This window comes from Vicia villosa, unplaced genomic scaffold (assembly GCF_029867415.1).
Source record: "Vicia villosa cultivar HV-30 ecotype Madison, WI unplaced genomic scaffold, Vvil1.0 ctg.000060F_1_1, whole genome shotgun sequence".
NCBI classification, from domain to species: Eukaryota; Viridiplantae; Streptophyta; class Magnoliopsida; order Fabales; family Fabaceae; genus Vicia; species Vicia villosa.
In genome coordinates this window covers 676088-694969 of record NW_026704990.1, presented here as the reverse complement: position 1 = coordinate 694969, position 18882 = coordinate 676088, and the positions used below count along the sequence as shown (strand labels likewise).

At 36.7% G+C, this 18882-nt stretch overlaps 1 pseudogene; it reads left to right on the top strand.

Annotated features, from left to right (window-relative positions):
* The first annotated feature begins 1786 nt into the window (after positions 1-1786).
* LOC131623338 (disease resistance protein RUN1-like) lies at positions 1787-18445 on the top strand (annotated as a pseudogene).
* The last annotated feature ends 437 nt before the right edge of the window (positions 18446-18882 follow it).

Here is an 18882-nt window from a genome sequence, read left to right as displayed (position 1 = left end):
TCTAAGCATTGATTTCCTAGAGAGATCAGGTTGTGATCAGAATACTCTAGAAGACTTAGAGGGTATCTAAGTGGAAAACCATTGTAATCAAGATTGATTAGTGGATTAAATCCTTAGGTGAGGTAAATCACTCTAAGGGGTGGACTGGAGTAGTTTCGTTAACAACGAACCAGGATAAAAATAACTGTGTTATTTTTTTTAATCTTATAAGTTTTTAAAGTCACACTTATTCAAACCCCCCCTTTCTAAGTGTTTTTTTATCCTTCACTTAATACTTGATTTGAATGAAAAATGAAAGTTTTTGGGTTTTGAGGTTTTGTTCTTTGAAGGAAAATGAGAATGAGAGAGAGGAAGTCTTAAAATTCACGTGAATTAAAATGTGTCAATGCAAGTAGTCTTTGAACATAATGAACACAAAACAGTTTTAATTCATAAAGGTAAATGACCGGAATGTATGGTATTTTTGAAAGTAAAATACCTTGAAATTTATAGAAGTGTATGATATGTGTATAGTGGAGATGATAAATCGCATGAACAAAAGATTATCGTACTTGTATTATGATTCATTTTCCTCGTTGAGCATTTTCATCTGACATCATCCTGAGTTCTAATTGGGTCTAAGGGTGATCAAAATCGGAGGATTTAACTTACCACTTGAGAGTTCATCGTGGCAACCCCAACTAGAAGGGAAAGATCATAATAACCTCAATCAAAGTTTCTACTATCATTTTCAAAATTCACTCACACGAAACCTTAAGGTAATAAGTATGTTGGTTCTCTCATTTATAAAGTGTTCATTCTTCCATTTTCTAACAAATATGGGACTTTTTCCTAGGTGTTCGCGGTGCGGTTTGGGCGGTTTTGGTTCGTTTGACTTTTTGAAAAAAATCGAATCAAACCAAACCAAACCAACGCGGTTTGGTTCGGTTCGGTTGGTTTGGTTTTTTATAAATATTTTATTGAGCCATACATACAAGAACCGCAAAAGGATAGGAGTCGACAACGTGTTCAACGAACTGACGGCCATTACGATGACAGTAGACATTAGAATATTTGTAAGAGGAATGCTATAGTTACACCATATTGTAACACCTATCCCTTTTACACCGTAATTATATACAATATTTTGCTTTTGATTCAATTTCCAATGCACAAAAAATAATAAAATAAAGTAAAAAGTTATATTATATACGGTGTAATGTCAAATTGGAGTGTAACGCTAACCTTCCTTTATTTGTAATATTTTTTTTAAAAAAGTCGTAATGTACCTTTTATGATAAATATATATTTTCATATTTATAATTATTTATTAAATATTTAATATAAATAACATAATTAAAAAAAATTAAAAATAGAATTGGGCACAGGCGTCACCTCACATAGCAACCTATTTTAGACTTGCACATTAGCGTCATGGGAGATGGCGTATTGGTAAAAAATTCTACACATTAGCGTCATGGAGTGGCTCCTATATAGGGCACCCCACACCTGGTCACCCAGATATATATTTTCAAAACTTGGTTTTTCTTTTAGTTTTTTTTAAAGTTGGTTATTTAAAAAAAAAAAAATCTAAAGATGATTCTAGTATAACACCAAAAAAAAAGTAAACGCCGTGTTCCACTTTTCTATCATTCTCCGTCGCGTAGTGAAGTGGTGACGACTATCAGAGAGAAAACCATTGAAAAAAGAAAAAAAAAAGGGTTGAAGGAACCGTGTAAATTACAGAGATAAAAAAAATGCATCAACGCGCCTTACAATACTTTATATTTCTGTAAATTAGAACACATACATAGCTATGGCTTCTTCTTCTTCTCGCGCCACTGCTAAGGCACCTTTGAAAAAATAGGATGTTTTCATCAGCTTTAGAGGCGACGATACTCGTGCTGCCTTCACTAGCCATCTTCATGCTTCTCTGTGCCGAAGCTATTTGGAGACTTACATAGACTACATGTAGCACGGTGAACTGACTTTTTATCGATCGAAATGTCGCGGTAAGCAAGAGTCGCCACCGACTTTTATTTTATCCAAACAGATTCGGAAAGGCAAAAAGAAACAGAAAAAAAACCTTTTAAAGAAATCTAAGTTCGGGGGGTGATTTATGCAAAGGGAAGGTGTAAGGCACCCTTTGCATCCATGGTTTTCCATGGGCTCTTAATTGCTTTGCTTGCTCGTTTGTTTAGAAAATGTAGATGAAAGAGATAGGGACTTTAGCTTGTGAATAAGCGTTTCCCTTTTGAAAAATTATGAGAAAGAATATAATAAAAAGGTTTGAGCATTGCAAGGCAATTAGGGGCAATTACCTTAAACTCAGATGATAGGTCTCTTTTTGCCTTTCAGAATGAAAGGGTCTATCCTTGCCATAAGAGGACAGGAAGCCTTTCGTTTGGAGGTAGAAGGGTCATCGAATTATCATTCGCTCAAAGACTGACCCATGCCATAAAGAGGCAGGTAGTCTAAGAGGAAGGATCAGAATAGCCTTTTTTCGTAGGCAACCAGAAGATACCTCAGCCTTTTCCGTAGGCAACTTTCGAGGGTCGAGGTCATGTTACTGTATCGAAGGCAGCATCATTAGGGACCATGACCTTTAATTGAGGCAACATGGCTGAGGTATCCTCGTATTCGAGGGACTGGCTATTCTGCACAAAATACAAGGCAACAAGGCAACAGGAACAGGCAACAAGGCAACAGGCAACCAGGCAACAGAGAGGTTACCCAAAAGTGTGCGTGTGTGCACCAATCACGTGATTAGTTCAGAAATTTAATCTTATAATTAGTGATGCTAATTCAGTTCAAGGCTTGCACTCCCTAAGATTACTAACCACGCAGTATAATATAAACAGTAATAACGGGGAAGGGAAATTGCAACCAGCGGAGGAGAGGGGAATTGAAACCAGCGGGATATAAAAATAAAAGGTTTAACATAAGTAATAATTGAGATAGAGTTTAGGGTTACCAATACGCGTAGCTTTGGCAATTAACAAACCCTGAAAAATTGGAAAAGAAAGAATAAACAAAGAAGGGTGAGTGCAGTATCGGTTCGGAGGCAAACGAGGTTAACCCTAAAATATAAGGATAAAGAATTTAAAAATAATTAAATAAACAAAGAAAGGCACTTAGCTTCGATTAATGAAGGTTGATGGACAAAGATTTGGCTTGAGCATTAAGCATTGACCCTGATCATTTAAAGAAAAGAATAAAAAGTAAGTGTAGGAGGAGTTCATTGACAGCGGGAATTAAACCCTAATTAAATAAAATAACAGGCGAAAATATTTAAATAAGAAAGGTTAGAACTTAGCTTCGAATTTGACTTGGCGCATAGTCGGAGTGCATCTGAAGAATAACCCTGAAAAAGGCACAGAAAAAAACAAATATTTCAGTGTATGGAATGATCTTTACAAACCCTGATTAAGGCACAAGTTAACCATAGTTAATAGAATAAAACAAATTAATTGTTGGTTTTCCACCTAATTAATTAAATCGGTGAAAATCCGTTTCGAGTAAATGACCTAACCCTAATATATATCTTAATCAATCAAGAGAATATTTTTATAATTAATTAAATGATTTAAACTAATTTTAACAATTAAAAATAAAGTAAAATCATTTAAAATGAATGAACATTTTTATTTTTAGTATTTTTTTATGAAAGAAACAAAAAGAAATATTTTAGAAGAATATTTAATTGGAAAAGGTTTTTAGAAAGAAATTATATAGGATAAAACAAATACAAAACATATATCAAAATAAATTAAAATAAAAAATTTGAGGGACTTAGCTGTGGATCCGGTGTGGTGAGACTGAATGCCCATGTGATAGTCCTCCAATCCTGGTGTGCTTGATCCAAAACGCTGCAGATCTGACGGCTGGATCTTGAGGGTGTATAGTAACGCCTACGCGCATCGCGCACAGGATCTGCGTGAACACTTAAAGAAAACAAAACAAAAAATTAGCTTGTCACGCGCAGGGGTCGAACCCCTGACCTTGTACATGAAAGCCCTAAACGCGCCCCTGTTGCCATTACGCCGTTTTCTCTTCGCTGTAAATACTGCCAACCAATAACAATATAATGAAAACAATTTTTTCAAAAGAATTCAAATTGCAGCGCGCCTCCAAGCTTCATCTCCTCCAATTCGTTGTTTTTTTTTTCTGCAGAAAGATAGGACCCTTTAACCACGGTTTTACGCTGTGGCTATATATTTTGGACCTTCAAACCTGCAAATCACTTAAGGAAAACACCTAATAATACCGCACGTCAATTCTACACATTCATACGAACCCAACACACATGTTAATTAAACCTGTAATCGTTTATAAACCAGAATCCCTCTTTTAAAGAGGCATGAACCCTAGTATGGTGAATCTTCATACATGCGTCAAAAGTCTAATTAAACTATCCAGATAGCTTTAAAGCTTCATCCTAATCGATAATATGCAATCTAATTACGTTAAACATGGATGAATCTATGAAAACGAATTCAAAAAAAACGCTGAACAAACCGTGTGAATACGTTGTCGTTTCTGGATGCTTCGCGATGTGGTATTGATCTGGATTGCTTCAGTAGCTTCGTGGGAGTGTGAATGAGCCTTCAGAACTCCTTGAGATTGGTTGTTCGTTCCAAACCGAATGTCAATTTTTCATGAAAAAAAATCAGTTTTTGTTATGATGTTCTTGGGAGCACAACCCTTGTGAATTCTTGAATCGTCACGTTTTTTCCTCTGCCGACTCGAAAAAAAAAATCCTCCTCTGGCTTCAGCATGTTATGGTTATATAATAGAGAAATTTAGGTCACTAAAACTATGGAAAATCCAATTGAATCATGATCTTTTGATGCTTGGAAATTTGATTGATAAATCTTTCCAAATTTGCTCAATTTTCAATCTAATCTTCCCCCCATTATGGTGCACGAAAATTGTATGTTTTAATGAGTAAATTTGATTGATAATTGATTTAAAAATTGAAGAAAGATCATATCTTTTTATTTTTATTATTTTACATGATTAATTTATGATTTAAAATAAATAAAACCATAAAATAATTAATAAAAATAATAAAAATAGTGAGATATAATTTTGGGACGTGCATGGGCCTAAGATGAAGTTTGGATGAAAAAAACATAGGCCCATTTGGAAATGTTTGGAATTTTGAACCTTTTCTCTTCACGTTTTTTCTCAAACCCTAGTTTCTGAGCCTTGTATAGAAGGATGTGTCTTGGAGCTTTATGTATTGATTTGAATTTGTATAAGAGAAATAGTATGGGCAAATTTTGGGGTATGACAGCTGCCCCTGTTCAATTATCTTAAACCTGAAGATATAGAGTGGTTTGTGTGCCAGTCGGTATCTGAAGGTGGAAGATGATTGAACACTAGAATACCAAGAAATTTGCCCTAGTTGAAGTAGGGACTTTTGTCGGAGATGGGCTTTTAAAGATGCCATCCGGTAGTTGAAGTTTGAGAAATATCGTTTGCGCGTTGATCGTGTCATTACCGTTCGTAGTAAATGAATTAGATCTTTTGGAGAGATAATCGTGTCTACATCGTTCGTGATGATAGAATTAGACTCTCTTGTCGTGTCAGCACCGTTCGTAGTAACTGAATTAGACCGTGGACGTCAGTGATCGTGTCTACACCGTTCGTGATGATAGAATTAGACCTCTGAAATTTGATCGTGTCAGTACCGTTCGTAGTATCTGAATTAGATCTTCTGTCGTGTCAGTACCGTTCGTAGTAGCTGAATTAGACTGAGAAGGTCAGTGACCGTGTCTACACCGTTCGTGATGATAGAATTAGATCTCTGAGAGTTGACCGTGTCAGTACCGTTCGTAGTAACCGAATTAGATCTTTTGTCGTGTCAGTACTGTTCGTAGTAGCTGAATTAGACTTTGAAAGTGATCGTGTCATTACCGTTTGTGGTAAATGAATTAGATCTTCGAGCGTTGATCGTGTCAGTACCATTCGTAGTAGCTGAATTAGATCTTGGAAAGTTGGAGATTTCGTTCATTTGTCGGTACCTGTATTCTGAAAAAGGTAAGGTTAATCTTTATGCAATGTCATGATGCATGGGTTATGTAATGAATCCCTCAAAATAAATGAGAGCTTTTGCATGTTATGTATGAGTTCATTATGAGGTAATGTATGCAATGTATGAATATGTTTATGACATATGGTATGTGAATATGATTTATGTTGTCTTTGATTAAGAAAGTGGATCTTTATGTCCTTGTAATTGTACTGTCTGATCTTGTCTTGAAGATGCTCAGCTGGAAATTTATGATTTCTGCTTGGGGATGATCAGTGACTTGATGTTCCCTGATTGGTGATAAAGATATTGATAAATCGTGTTGGAGGGGAGCGATAGTGTTGAAGATGTAAACTCTGTTGGGCAGCCATGTCTCTATCGGGAGCGTTTGAAGATATCTTCTTAATGATTACTCTGTGGGGATATGATCTTGTGAACCCGGCTTTGTGGGGAGACATGGGTGAAAGTTGCCCCCAGTATTATAGTAACTACTACTTGATTTAGGACACGTCACTTAAAATGTCAAACTGGACTTGTATAGATTTGCCCCCAGTTAGCAGGAACTTTGGAAAGATTCGCCTTGCGAGGCCTTTATAAGATGTGCACTTTAGGAGACATGCCCCTAGTAATCATATGCCCAATATGATGTCCTATGTTGGTTGAGAAGTAGCTTCAGATTTTCTTGGATGCGTGCCCCTGATTATTTTGGCATCATTGAGAGGTTCTCGGAATCTTGACTTGATTGCCCCAGATTGTTTGGGCAAATAGTTTGAAACCCACCTGAGGTGTATGCTTTTGATTGTTTGGCTTTTGAGAGATTCTTATAATCTTGACTGGATTGCCCCAGATTGATTGGGCAAAGCATGCCATGCCCCTTGTATACGTAGGATACATTGCTTCTTGGCGTAATCTTGTCTGTCGGGATAACTTTCAGTCATTAGTTGTACCCTGTGCAAGTTCTTTCTGATGCTAACATTCGAAATTATGTAGCAGAATATGTCTAATAATGAATTCATGAGATGCAATGCATACGTTTGTCTTGAATTTTTGAAAATATTTTTAAAACAGGAGATGTAAAAAGCGTGATATTTGTAAAAACATGATATTTGTAACAATGTGATGTTTGTAAAAATGAAATATCAACTCAGCATTTTTGGTAAACCTTAAGGAGTCAGGATACCTTTTTTTGGTGACAATATGCTTTCGAACTAACCATGCTTCAGTTAGGACTTTCAAGGGTTGTAACGTGGCTTGGTTCACGGTTTAAGAAACAAAGGATAAAGGCTCAAAATTTGATTGTACCCACCCCTCTTCGTGATGATCTTCAATCCTAAGCTCAGTTAATTCAACTTATGCATTCAGTTTCTAGGAGACTTTTGGATTTGCACCTTTGATCATGATGACGGTTCATAAGCAGAGAGAACCTTTGAGATGGCAGTCACTTCTTCCTTTTGGTAGTCACAACATTGTGTTGTTCAGGAATTTATTGACTTCTCTTTTTTCATCTTTTTGATATCCCTAACTTTTGCCTGAACTGTTTATTTCTGAGATTACAGTCAGCGGGATGCCTTGATTTTGCCTAAGTCGTCTTTTGATTTTTGACTTAGCAGGCTTTTCTTTGTATATATGTTTTTTCATTTTTTTCCTTTTTTGAAAGATATTGACTGCCTTGTTTGGTGATTGATGAACTGTCATTGGCTTTTGACTGACATCTCCAACACTTCTTTGATGTGTGCGGACGAACGCTTGTGATTGAAACCTTTGTTGAAAGGTGTACTGAATGATTCTCTTAAAATAGAATGCACAGCCAAATTAACTGAGAACTACCCTGCCCCAGGTTATGATCAAGGGTTTTAATTAGTACAAGAAAGAAACTTCTACTTCTTAGGCTCAAAGGGGTTGACGAGGGATTATCCTCCTTATATCTCCACTGTTTAGGAATTGAAACAATGCCTGTACATCATTAGCATAGTCCGCTCAAAAGCATACTGTATGAGGTTGCGGTATCATTTTCGTCATCCTCCCTCAAAAGGTATACAACTTTAGCAGGAGTTGAGTAAACATAAAACATATGCAAAGTAAATACGCAATTTAAAATGAGTGATAACGAAATAATGTACTCAAGACAATCATATGCAATGCACTGATGATAATTATTAAAACAGATAATGTCTATCATAATTCGAATGTTTAAACAAACAGAGTAGAAATTGCAAATGAAAGTAAATCTAATGATCTAAAAAGTTCATCCTTCTAGCCATCCATAGCATTAGCAATCTTGTTGTGATTAGGCATGGGAGCAGTGATCACATTAGGAGTTGCAGGGGTGTCGAACTCAATTTCGCCAGCGTCGATCATGTCTTGGATCTTATTTTTCAATGCCCAACAATTATCAGCAGTGTGTCCAGAGCTATTGGAATGATACACACATTTTGCATTAGGGTCATAATTTGGAGATGTAGTGGTGACGTTCTTTGGAGGATCTCTTATGGTGATCAGGTTGGCTTTCAACAGATGTTGCAGAGCTTGAGATAAAGGCATGTTAATCTTGGTGAATTGCCTCCTTGGTCTATCAGTCTTGCGTTGGTAGTCTTGTCTAGGAGCTTGTTGAGATATTGGTGCAGAGATGAGGACGGCACCAACAGACTGATTCTGGTCATCCTTACTACGGCTCTTTTGACTATGAATAGCATTAGATTCGTTTCTTCCTTGATATGGCTTCCTTGTAGTACCAGAGGCGGAACCCACTTGAATCTTCCCACTTCGAATACCATTTTCCACACGTTCTCCAGTTAGAATGAGTTCAGTAAACCCAGATGAAGAACTACCCAGCAGATGACTATAGAATGGCCCAGTTAGCGTGCCCATGAACATGTCTACTAACTCCCTATCATTTAAAGAGGGTTGGACTCTCCCAGCCAAATCTCTCCATTTTTGAGCATACTCCTTGAAACTTTCTTTAGGGCCCATGGACATGCTTTGAAGTTGCATGCGAGTCGGTGCAAGATCAGAGTTATATTGGTATTGCTTGTAGAAAGCCACAACCAAATCTTCCCATGTACGGACGCTAGCACTTTCCAGCTTATAATACCATTCGAGTTGAGTTCCAGATAAACTCTCTTGAAAGAAATGGATCCAGAGCCTCTTATCAGCAGTGTGAGGTTGAATCTTCCTCACGTAAGACCTCAGATGCATCTTAGGACAAGAGATTCCATCATACTTAGCAAAGGCGGGAGTTTTGAATTTTGGAGGAATAACGACCCCAGGCACAAGTCCAAGCTCTTCAAAATCCAGCCCAGGTACCTTCTGAATTTCCACACTTCTCAGACGCTCTTCTAACATCTTGTATTTGTCATCGGGATGTTCGCCTTCATGGTCATAGTCTTCTTCTTCTTCAGAGAGTTTGGCAGAGTCGTGGTTACTTTTTGCATCGGTTTTGATACTAGCATCATCTTGCTCATCCTCATCACTGTCTTCAGAGGTTTCAGCATCCCTGAGTTGCAAGATTGGTCTAAGCTTTTTCCCTCGAGTCTTCTTACCCTCTTTGGGAGCTTCAGCTTCTTCAACCTTTTTGAGAGGGCCTTTGAACCTTCTTCCCATATTGAGAACACCTTTAGGTTTCTTGGTCTTCTTTTCCTTCTTAGTCAGAAGGGATTTCAGCTCATCTTGCCCCTTGGACAAATTCAAAATCAAGGCTTGGAACTCAGTGTTTTGAGCTTGGAGATCCTTAACTGATTGTTCGAGATTCATGATGCTGAAATAAACAGCGAGGAAGGATGAGAAATCCATCATAGGAAACCTGTTATGCGATGTTATGAATGCAAATGAAATGTTTTCAAGGATCTTTAGGAATCTAGTTAGCAACATTAAAAAATGAGTTGGTCACGTCTTTGTTTGAAGGATTCTAAATTTTGTCTTCGAACGTCCTTCTTTGAGAATCAAGCTCACCATATCGAGTGGGTCATCGCCTCTGATTCGGGATACTTTTTGAATTTGAAAATGCATGGCTAGAGGAAAATAAATCCTCTTGCCCCTCGATTGGTACTGAATCTCTGAATTGGAAGGTATGTGACCAGAGGAAAATAAATCCTCTTGCCCCTTGATAGGGATTCAGTCTTTGATAAGGGCACCTGAAATTGTGCGCCCTAAATCCCTAAGATCCTTGAAAGGGTTAGTTAATTATGTTATGCTTATGATGTCATGATGTCATGCGAATGCAGTTTATTAGCCTTATGTGAGATAGTAAGGACAAACAGGTCCTTTCAACAAAACCTGCGAGGAAATGAAGGTTAGTAGCAAACACAAACAAGTCACACAAGTCACGCAAGTCACACAATTTTTGGCTTAAGGCTTGCATGGAGTTTGATCAGGTGTCCTTCCCAAAGGCATTTCTATGGATAAGGAGATTTCAGCAACAGGTTCTACAAGTTATCCAGAATTGTAAGCCCTTCTAAAGCACCCTCGGACATGATGCATTTGCACCATGCAATGATACTTTGAGAAAGAACCTATCTGAATTGTAGCATCGGGTAGCGACTAGTCCTTAACATTTGTCAAGGGTAGTCCCCCCACTACGTTCCTAAAGGCCAGGATGGGTTAAGGGTAACTAAAGGTCCTTGAGCTCCGTCGCACCCACAGACACATACATAGACCCCCCTCATTTGAGAAAGGTGTGCATATGCTATGGAGTCCTAACTCAAGTGTGAACTTCATATTGACTCATCTCCCACATATGTGAAAGAGGTCGCCATGACTATGCCACTCCTAATCTTAAGTGTACTTGAATCCGGGTGTAGGATTCGTCCTTCAATTTTCCCGAAACAGCCCCTGAAAAATAAAACAAGCAAAGCAAACAATAGAAAACATTTAAGTGATTCCTAAACTTTTAAGGTAACCCCTCTTTTAATCGGAAAATCCCCAGCAGAGTCGCCAGTTCTGTAACACGGTGAACTGACTTTTTATCGATCGAAATGTCGCGGTAAGCAAGAGTCGCCACCGACTTTTATTTTATCCAAACAGATTCGGAAAGGCAAAAAGAAACAGAAAAAAAACCTTTTAAAGAAATCTAAGTTCGGGGGGTGATTTATGCAAAGGGAAGGTGTAAGGCACCCTTTGCATCCATGGTTTTCCATGGGCTCTTAATTGCTTTGCTTGCTCGTTTGTTTAGAAAATGTAGATGAAAGAGATAGGGACTTTAGCTTGTGAATAAGCGTTGCCCTTTTGAAAAATTATGAGAAAGAATATAATAAAAAGGTTTGAGCATTGCAAGGCAATTAGGGGCAATTACCTTAAACTCAGATGATAGGTCTCTTTTTGCCTTTCAGAATGAAAGGGTCTATCCTTGCCATAAGAGGGCAGGAAGCCTTTCGTTTGGAGGTAGAAGGGTCATCGAATTATCATTCGCTCAAAGACTGACCCATGCCATAAAGAGGCAGGTAGTCTAAGAGGAAGGATCAGAATAGCCTTTTTTCGTAGGCAACCAGAAGATACCTCAGCCTTTTCCGTAGGCAACTTTCGAGGGTCGAGGTCATGTTACTGTATCGAAGGCAGCATCATTAGGGACCATGACCTTTAATTGAGGCAACATGGCTGAGGTATCCTCGTATTCGAGGGACTGGCTATTCTGCACAAAATACAAGGCAACAAGGCAACAGGAACAGGCAACAAGGCAACAGGCAACCAGGCAACAGAGAGGTTACCCAAAAGTGTGCGTGTGTGCACCAATCACGTGATTAGTTCAGAAATTTAATCTTATAATTAGTGATGCTAATTCAGTTCAAGGCTTGCACTCCCTAAGATTACTAACCACGCAGTATAATATAAACAGTAATAACGGGGAAGGGAAATTGCAACCAGCGGAGGAGAGGGGAATTGAAACCAGCGGGATATAAAAATAAAAGGTTTAACATAAGTAATAATTGAGATAGAGTTTAGGGTTACCAATACGCGTAGCTTTGGCAATTAACAAACCCTGAAAAATTGGAAAAGAAAGAATAAACAAAGAAGGGTGAGTGCAGTATCGGTTCGGAGGCAAACGAGGTTAACCCTAAAATATAAGGATAAAGAATTTAAAAATAATTAAATAAACAAAGAAAGGCACTTAGCTTCGATTAATGAAGGTTGATGGACAAAGATTTGGCTTGAGCATTAAGCATTGACCCTGATCATTTAAAGAAAAGAATAAAAAGTAAGTGTAGGAGGAGTTCATTGACAGCGGGAATTAAACCCTAATTAAATAAAATAACAGGCGAAAATATTTAAATAAGAAAGGTTAGAACTTAGCTTCGAATTTGACTTGGCGCATAGTCGGAGTGCATCTGAAGAATAACCCTGAAAAAGGCACAGAAAAAAACAAATATTTCAGTGTATGGAATGATCTTTACAAACCCTGATTAAGGCACAAGTTAACCATAGTTAATAGAATAAAACAAATTAATTGTTGGTTTTCCACCTAATTAATTAAATCGGTGAAAATCCGTTTCGAGTAAATGACCTAACCCTAATATATATCTTAATCAATCAAGAGAATATTTTTATAATTAATTAAATGATTTAAACTAATTTTAACAATTAAAAATAAAGTAAAATCATTTAAAATGAATGAACATTTTTATTTTTAGTATTTTTTTATGAAAGAAACAAAAAGAAATATTTTAGAAGAATATTTAATTGGAAAAGGTTTTTAGAAAGAAATTATATAGGATAAAACAAATACAAAACATATATCAAAATAAATTAAAATAAAAAATTTGAGGGACTTAGCTGTGGATCCGGTGTGGTGAGACTGAATGCCCATGTGATAGTCCTCCAATCCTGGTGTGCTTGATCCAAAACGCTGCAGATCTGACGGCTGGATCTTGAGGGTGTATAGTAACGCCTACGCGCATCGCGCACAGGATCTGCGTGAACACTTAAAGAAAACAAAACAAAAAATTAGCTTGTCACGCGCAGGGGTCGAACCCCTGACCTTGTACATGAAAGCCCTAAACGCGCCCCTGTTGCCATTACGCCGTTTTCTCTTCGCTGTAAATACTGCCAACCAATAACAATATAATGAAAACAATTTTTTCAAAAGAATTCAAATTGCAGCGCGCCTCCAAGCTTCATCTCCTCCAATTCGTTGTTTTTTTTTTCTGCAGAAAGATAGGACCCTTTAACCACGGTTTTACGCTGTGGCTATATATTTTGGACCTTCAAACCTGCAAATCACTTAAGGAAAACACCTAATAATACCGCACGTCAATTCTACACATTCATACGAACCCAACACACATGTTAATTAAACCTGTAATCGTTTATAAACCAGAATCCCTCTTTTAAAGAGGCATGAACCCTAGTATGGTGAATCTTCATACATGCGTCAAAAGTCTAATTAAACTATCCAGATAGCTTTAAAGTTTCATCCTAATCGATAATATGCAATCTAATTACGTTAAACATCGATGAATCTATGAAAACGAATTCAAAAAAAACGCTGAACAAACCGTGTGAATACGTTGTCGTTTCTGGATGCTTCGCGATGTGGTATTGATCTGGATTGCTTCAGTAGCTTCGTGGGAGTGTGAATGAGCCTTCAGAACTCCTTGAGATTGGTTGTTCGTTCCAAACCGAATGTCAATTTTTCATGAAAAAAAATCAGTTTTTGTTATGATGTTCTTGGGAGCACAACCCTTGTGAATTCTTGAATCGTCACGTTTTTTCCTCTGCCGACTCGAAAAAAAAAATCCTCCTCTGGCTTCAGCATGTTATGGTTATATAATAGAGAAATTTAGGTCACTAAAACTATGGAAAATCCAATTGAATCATGATCTTTTGATGCTTGGAAATTTGATTGATAAATCTTTCCAAATTTGCTCAATTTTCAATCTAATCTTCCCCCCATTATGGTGCACGAAAATTGTATGTTTTAATGAGTAAATTTGATTGATAATTGATTTAAAAATTGAAGAAAGATCATATCTTTTTATTTTTATTATTTTACATGATTAATTTATGATTTAAAATAAATAAAACCATAAAATAATTAATAAAAATAATAAAAATAGTGAGATATAATTTTGGGACGTGCATGGGCCTAAGATGAAGTTTGGATGAAAAAAACATAGGCCCATTTGGAAATGTTTGGAATTTTGAACCTTTTCTCTTCACGTTTTTTCTCAAACCCTAGTTTCTGAGCCTTGTATAGAAGGATGTGTCTTGGAGCTTTATGTATTGATTTGAATTTGTATAAGAGAAATAGTATGGGCAAATTTTGGGGTATGACACTACAGAATCCAAAAAGGAAACCACGTTTGGGAAGAACTTGTGCAAGCAATAAGACAATCCACTCTCTTTCTTGTGGTGTTCTCAGATGACTATGCATCTTCATCATGGTGTTTGAATGAACTTGTTAAAATTATGGAGTGCCACAAAAATGAACCAGACAAAGTTGTTGTTATTCCCGTGTTCTACAAAATTGAACCTTCACAAGTTCGGAAGCAGACTGGGAATTACGCCACTGCATTCGCGAAACACAAGAAGCAACACAAATACATGATTAAAAAATGGAAGGATGTTCTTTCTCAAGCTGCTAATTTATCCGGTTTTCACTCTACAGCTTACAGGTATCTTCTCATTTCATCTATTTTTGTGAATGTATGAGTATTGTGTTGTTGTTGTTATTCTAGCTTAATACCTTTGGTTGTCATTCACATTTCAAATGAGTATTAACTATTTCATATTTTTTGTACATATGTTAGGACTGAATCTCACTTGATTGAAGAAATTACAAGATTTGTTTTAGGAAAATTAGACCAAAAGTACCAAAATGAGCTTGCAAGTGAATTCATACTCAATCAAAACTATTGGAGCATTGAATATTTATTCAAAATTGATTCGGCAGAAGTTCAAGTCATTGGACTTTGGGGCATGGGGGGCATAGGTAAGACAACCCTTGCTGAAGCTATTTTTCACAAGTTCTCTTTTCAGTATGAAGGCAGTTGTTTCTTCCCAAACGTGACAAATGAATCAAAAACGCACGGAATCAATCACATATGCAACAAACTTCTTTCCAAGTTACTAAGGGAAGAGCTTCATATTGACTCTCTCAAAGTAATGCCATCCGCAGTCATGAGAAGACTCAAACGCATGAAAGCTTTCATTGTATTAGATGATGTTCGTACCTTAGAACTTCTACAAAGCTTGATTGGAGTTGGGCATGGTTGGCTAGGCGCTGGCAGCACAGTCATTGTCACGACTAGGGATAAGCATGTGCTGGAAAGTGGAGGAATTGACAAAATTCATCAAGTTAAGCAGATGAACTCCCAAAACTCCCTCCAGCTTTTCAGCTTGAAAGCTTTTGACAAAGTTTTGCCTGAGGAGAGATACTTCGATCTCTCAAAAAGAGCAATTGATTATGCCAAAGGCAACCCTTTAGCTTTGAAAGTTTTAGGATCATCTCTTCGTTGTAAAAGTGAAATAGAATGGAAGTGTGCGCTAGCTAAACTAAAAGAGTTTCCAAACAAAGAAATTGATTTGATTTTGAGATGGAGTTATGATGAATTGGATGATACAGAGATAAACATATTTCTAGACATTGCATTTGGTTTCAAAGGACATAAAAGGGATATGATAACAAAAATATTAAATAAATGTGGTTTCTATGCAGAAATAGGGATAAGAAATCTTTTAGGCAGGGCTCTTATAAGAGTTGACTCAAACAGATGCATACAAATGCATGACTTGATACAAGACATGGGAAAACAAGTTGTTCGTGAAGAATCTCCTAAGAATCCCGGACAACGCACTAGATTGTGTGATCCTAAAGAAGTTTGTGATGTACTGAAAAATGATAGAGTAAGAAAATGATACCCTGCCTTGCCTTGCCTTCCTCAACTTATGTTTACTATATATATAAAATGCAACTTACTCTCAAACCACACATTTTTTATTTTTTTTTATTTTTCAGGGAACTGAGATAGTTGAAGCTATATTTTTAGATGCTACAGAATGTACGCACGTAAATTTAAGCCCCGGAGCATTTGCAAAGATGCCAAAACTAAGACTGCTTGCTATTCGAGACCACAAGGGAATTAAATCTATAAGACTTCCAAGAGGCCTTGACTTATTGCCAGAAAATTTGAGATATTTTCTATGGGATGGCTATCCATGGAAATATCTACCTCCACGCTTTTGTTCTGAAATGCTTGTGGAGTTTTCCTTGGGAGGCAGCAACTTAGAAAAACTCTGGAATGGAGTACTGGTATGCACAGCTCATTTATTTATTATTGTTACATCTTTTTATAATAGAAAAAGAAACGAAAAACTGAAATCTGAAATGTTTATAATTTAAGAAAATGTACTAACTTGTTTGACCAACCGTAAATTGTTATAGGATTTGCCAAATTTGGAGAAACTTGATCTCAGTTACTCCAAAAAGCTGATTGAGTGTCCAAATGTATCTGGTTCTCCAAACCTAAAAGTATTTGATCTTAAAAATTGTACAAGCTTGCCTGAAGTGGATTCATCAATTTTCCTTCTCCAAAAGATTGAAACTTTAGTGATGAACGACTGCTGGTCGCTTAAGACTCTTTCAAGTAACACTTGTTCACCAGCTCTCCGTCGCTTTGATGCCTTAGATTGCAACAGTCTGCAAGAGTTCTCAGTCTCATTTGCTTCCGCAGATCTTTTGAGGTTGTCTTTACCAAAGTTTGGCGTGAATGAACTTCCATCCTCACTATTGCAATTAAAAAATATTGATTGGTTTACTAGTCCTATCAGTGATAGTCTTGTGGATCTTCCTGAAAACTTTGCCATTAGTATTTGGCTTACGCGTGACAGTGATGATAAACACGACCTTTCCATCCCTTTACGTAAAGTACTTTCTAGCCCTGTCTTTCTGAGTGTAAAACAGTTAATCATTGAACGTGTTTCTATCTTGTTTGAAATACCAGACAATATCTCCTTATTATCATCATGACAGTATTTATCGCTAATTGGTACAGAAATTAGAAGCTTGCCTGAAAGCATTAAGTATCTTCCCCAACTCAAACATCTTGAAGTTATCCGTTGTGAAATGCTTCAATCTATTCCTGCACTTTCACAGTTCATTCCTTATTTCTTTGTCTGGAATTGTGAATCTCTTGAAGAAGTATCGAGTTCAACGAATAAACCTTTTGATATACCCTACCGTGGTTTTATGTTCTGTAACTGCGCAAAGTTGGATTTTCATTCATATCAAACAGTTCTGAACGACGCCATTGCTGGCATTGAACTAGGAGCAAGACTATGTTCAGAAAATGGAGATCCATCTTTATATCATGATACTGATATTTTCGAGTACTTCTTACCTGCTATGTCTGGCCTGGAAAATTGGTCCCGTTACCCTTCTACACAAGCTTCTGTCACTCTTGAACTTCCTCCCAATTTGTTGGGTTTTGCCTACTACATGGTTCTTTCTCAAGGTAAAGTGGGAAATGTTGTAGATTTTAGATGTGAGTGCTGCTTGGACAACAGTCCAGGTGAAAGGATTTATATAACAAGTTTCAAAAGAGCCAATATCTCCTGTGGGGTCTTTAATGGCAATTATTTATCGAACTTGATGTCAGATAATTTGGTTTTATGGTATGATCCAGCAAAATGCAAGAAGATAATGGAAGCAGTTGAAGAAATAAAAGCCAATAATGATGTGAACAACACTAGTTACAATCCAAAGCTTACATTTAGATTCTTCATTGAGGAAAGCCTATATAATGAAGTAACTATAGTCGAGTGTGGTTTTCACTGGATATATCCATATGAAGGGAGTGCAGTTCCAAATAGAAATGATGGTTTTGAATCTGATGATCGAGAAGAAACAGTTCCTCCAACAAACAAGTTAGAGCAAAGTGTCGTTGGAACTCTTTCCAGCTTAGAAGTAGATGAAAGTGAAGACTTGAGGTACATAATGTTCCTAGCACTGAATGTACTGATATAACTTGGAAACTTAATTTAGTTTTGACACTCTTGCAATTTCTGTTAGTGTAATAACTCTGTCTATAAACAGGTATTCACTTGAACAACTCTTGCATATTGGATTTGGTGTAGACCTGCTGGAGTGGAGAGAAAAAAATTTCAAGTGATTTAAAGAGGCACAACAAATAGGAGATAGAAACATAAGAAACGTGTCGTTGGAACTCTTTCCAGTTTAGAAGTGTGTGAAAGTGAAGAGTTGAGGTATAACTTGGAAATTTAATTTAGTTTAGACACTCATGCACTTTCTGTTACTGTAATAACTCTCTGTGTATGAACAGCTATTCACTTGAACGAAACTTGGATTCGATGGAGAGCAACTGGAGTGGAGAGAAGAAAAATCCAACTAATTTAAAGAGGCACAAGTAATAGGAGACAGAGACATAAGCATGTTTTCCTAAACTGAATGTTGAATTAAACAACATTGGTGTTGATACACATTGTCTATTATCTTGTATTACTTGTACTATGAACATCTAGTAGATTAATGGTAATCTTGTTTGCTTTTTTCAGAATAAATTTTGTGTTTCCCATGATTTTCATTCTAAAATATTCAAATATTTAACTATCAACAATGTATAGAATTGAATAACTGGAAATTTCTTTAGAAAACAGAGAATAAATAAAAAATTTAAAAGTAACTACGATCGCATTGAAATAGGAAAAAGGTTTGGTTCGAACTTGTAAAAGCTATTAAAGAGTCCATTTATTTAGATATTGATTTGCAAAAAATTGTAAGTCTTAATGTTAGAACAAGAATTGTTCTGATCAATATTCTTAGTTTTGATGATAACAATGTATATGAATTTTGCTTAAGACAATGTGGTACTCTAATCCTATGCATTTTCCATTTCAGGAAAAATATATAGAGTATGCAC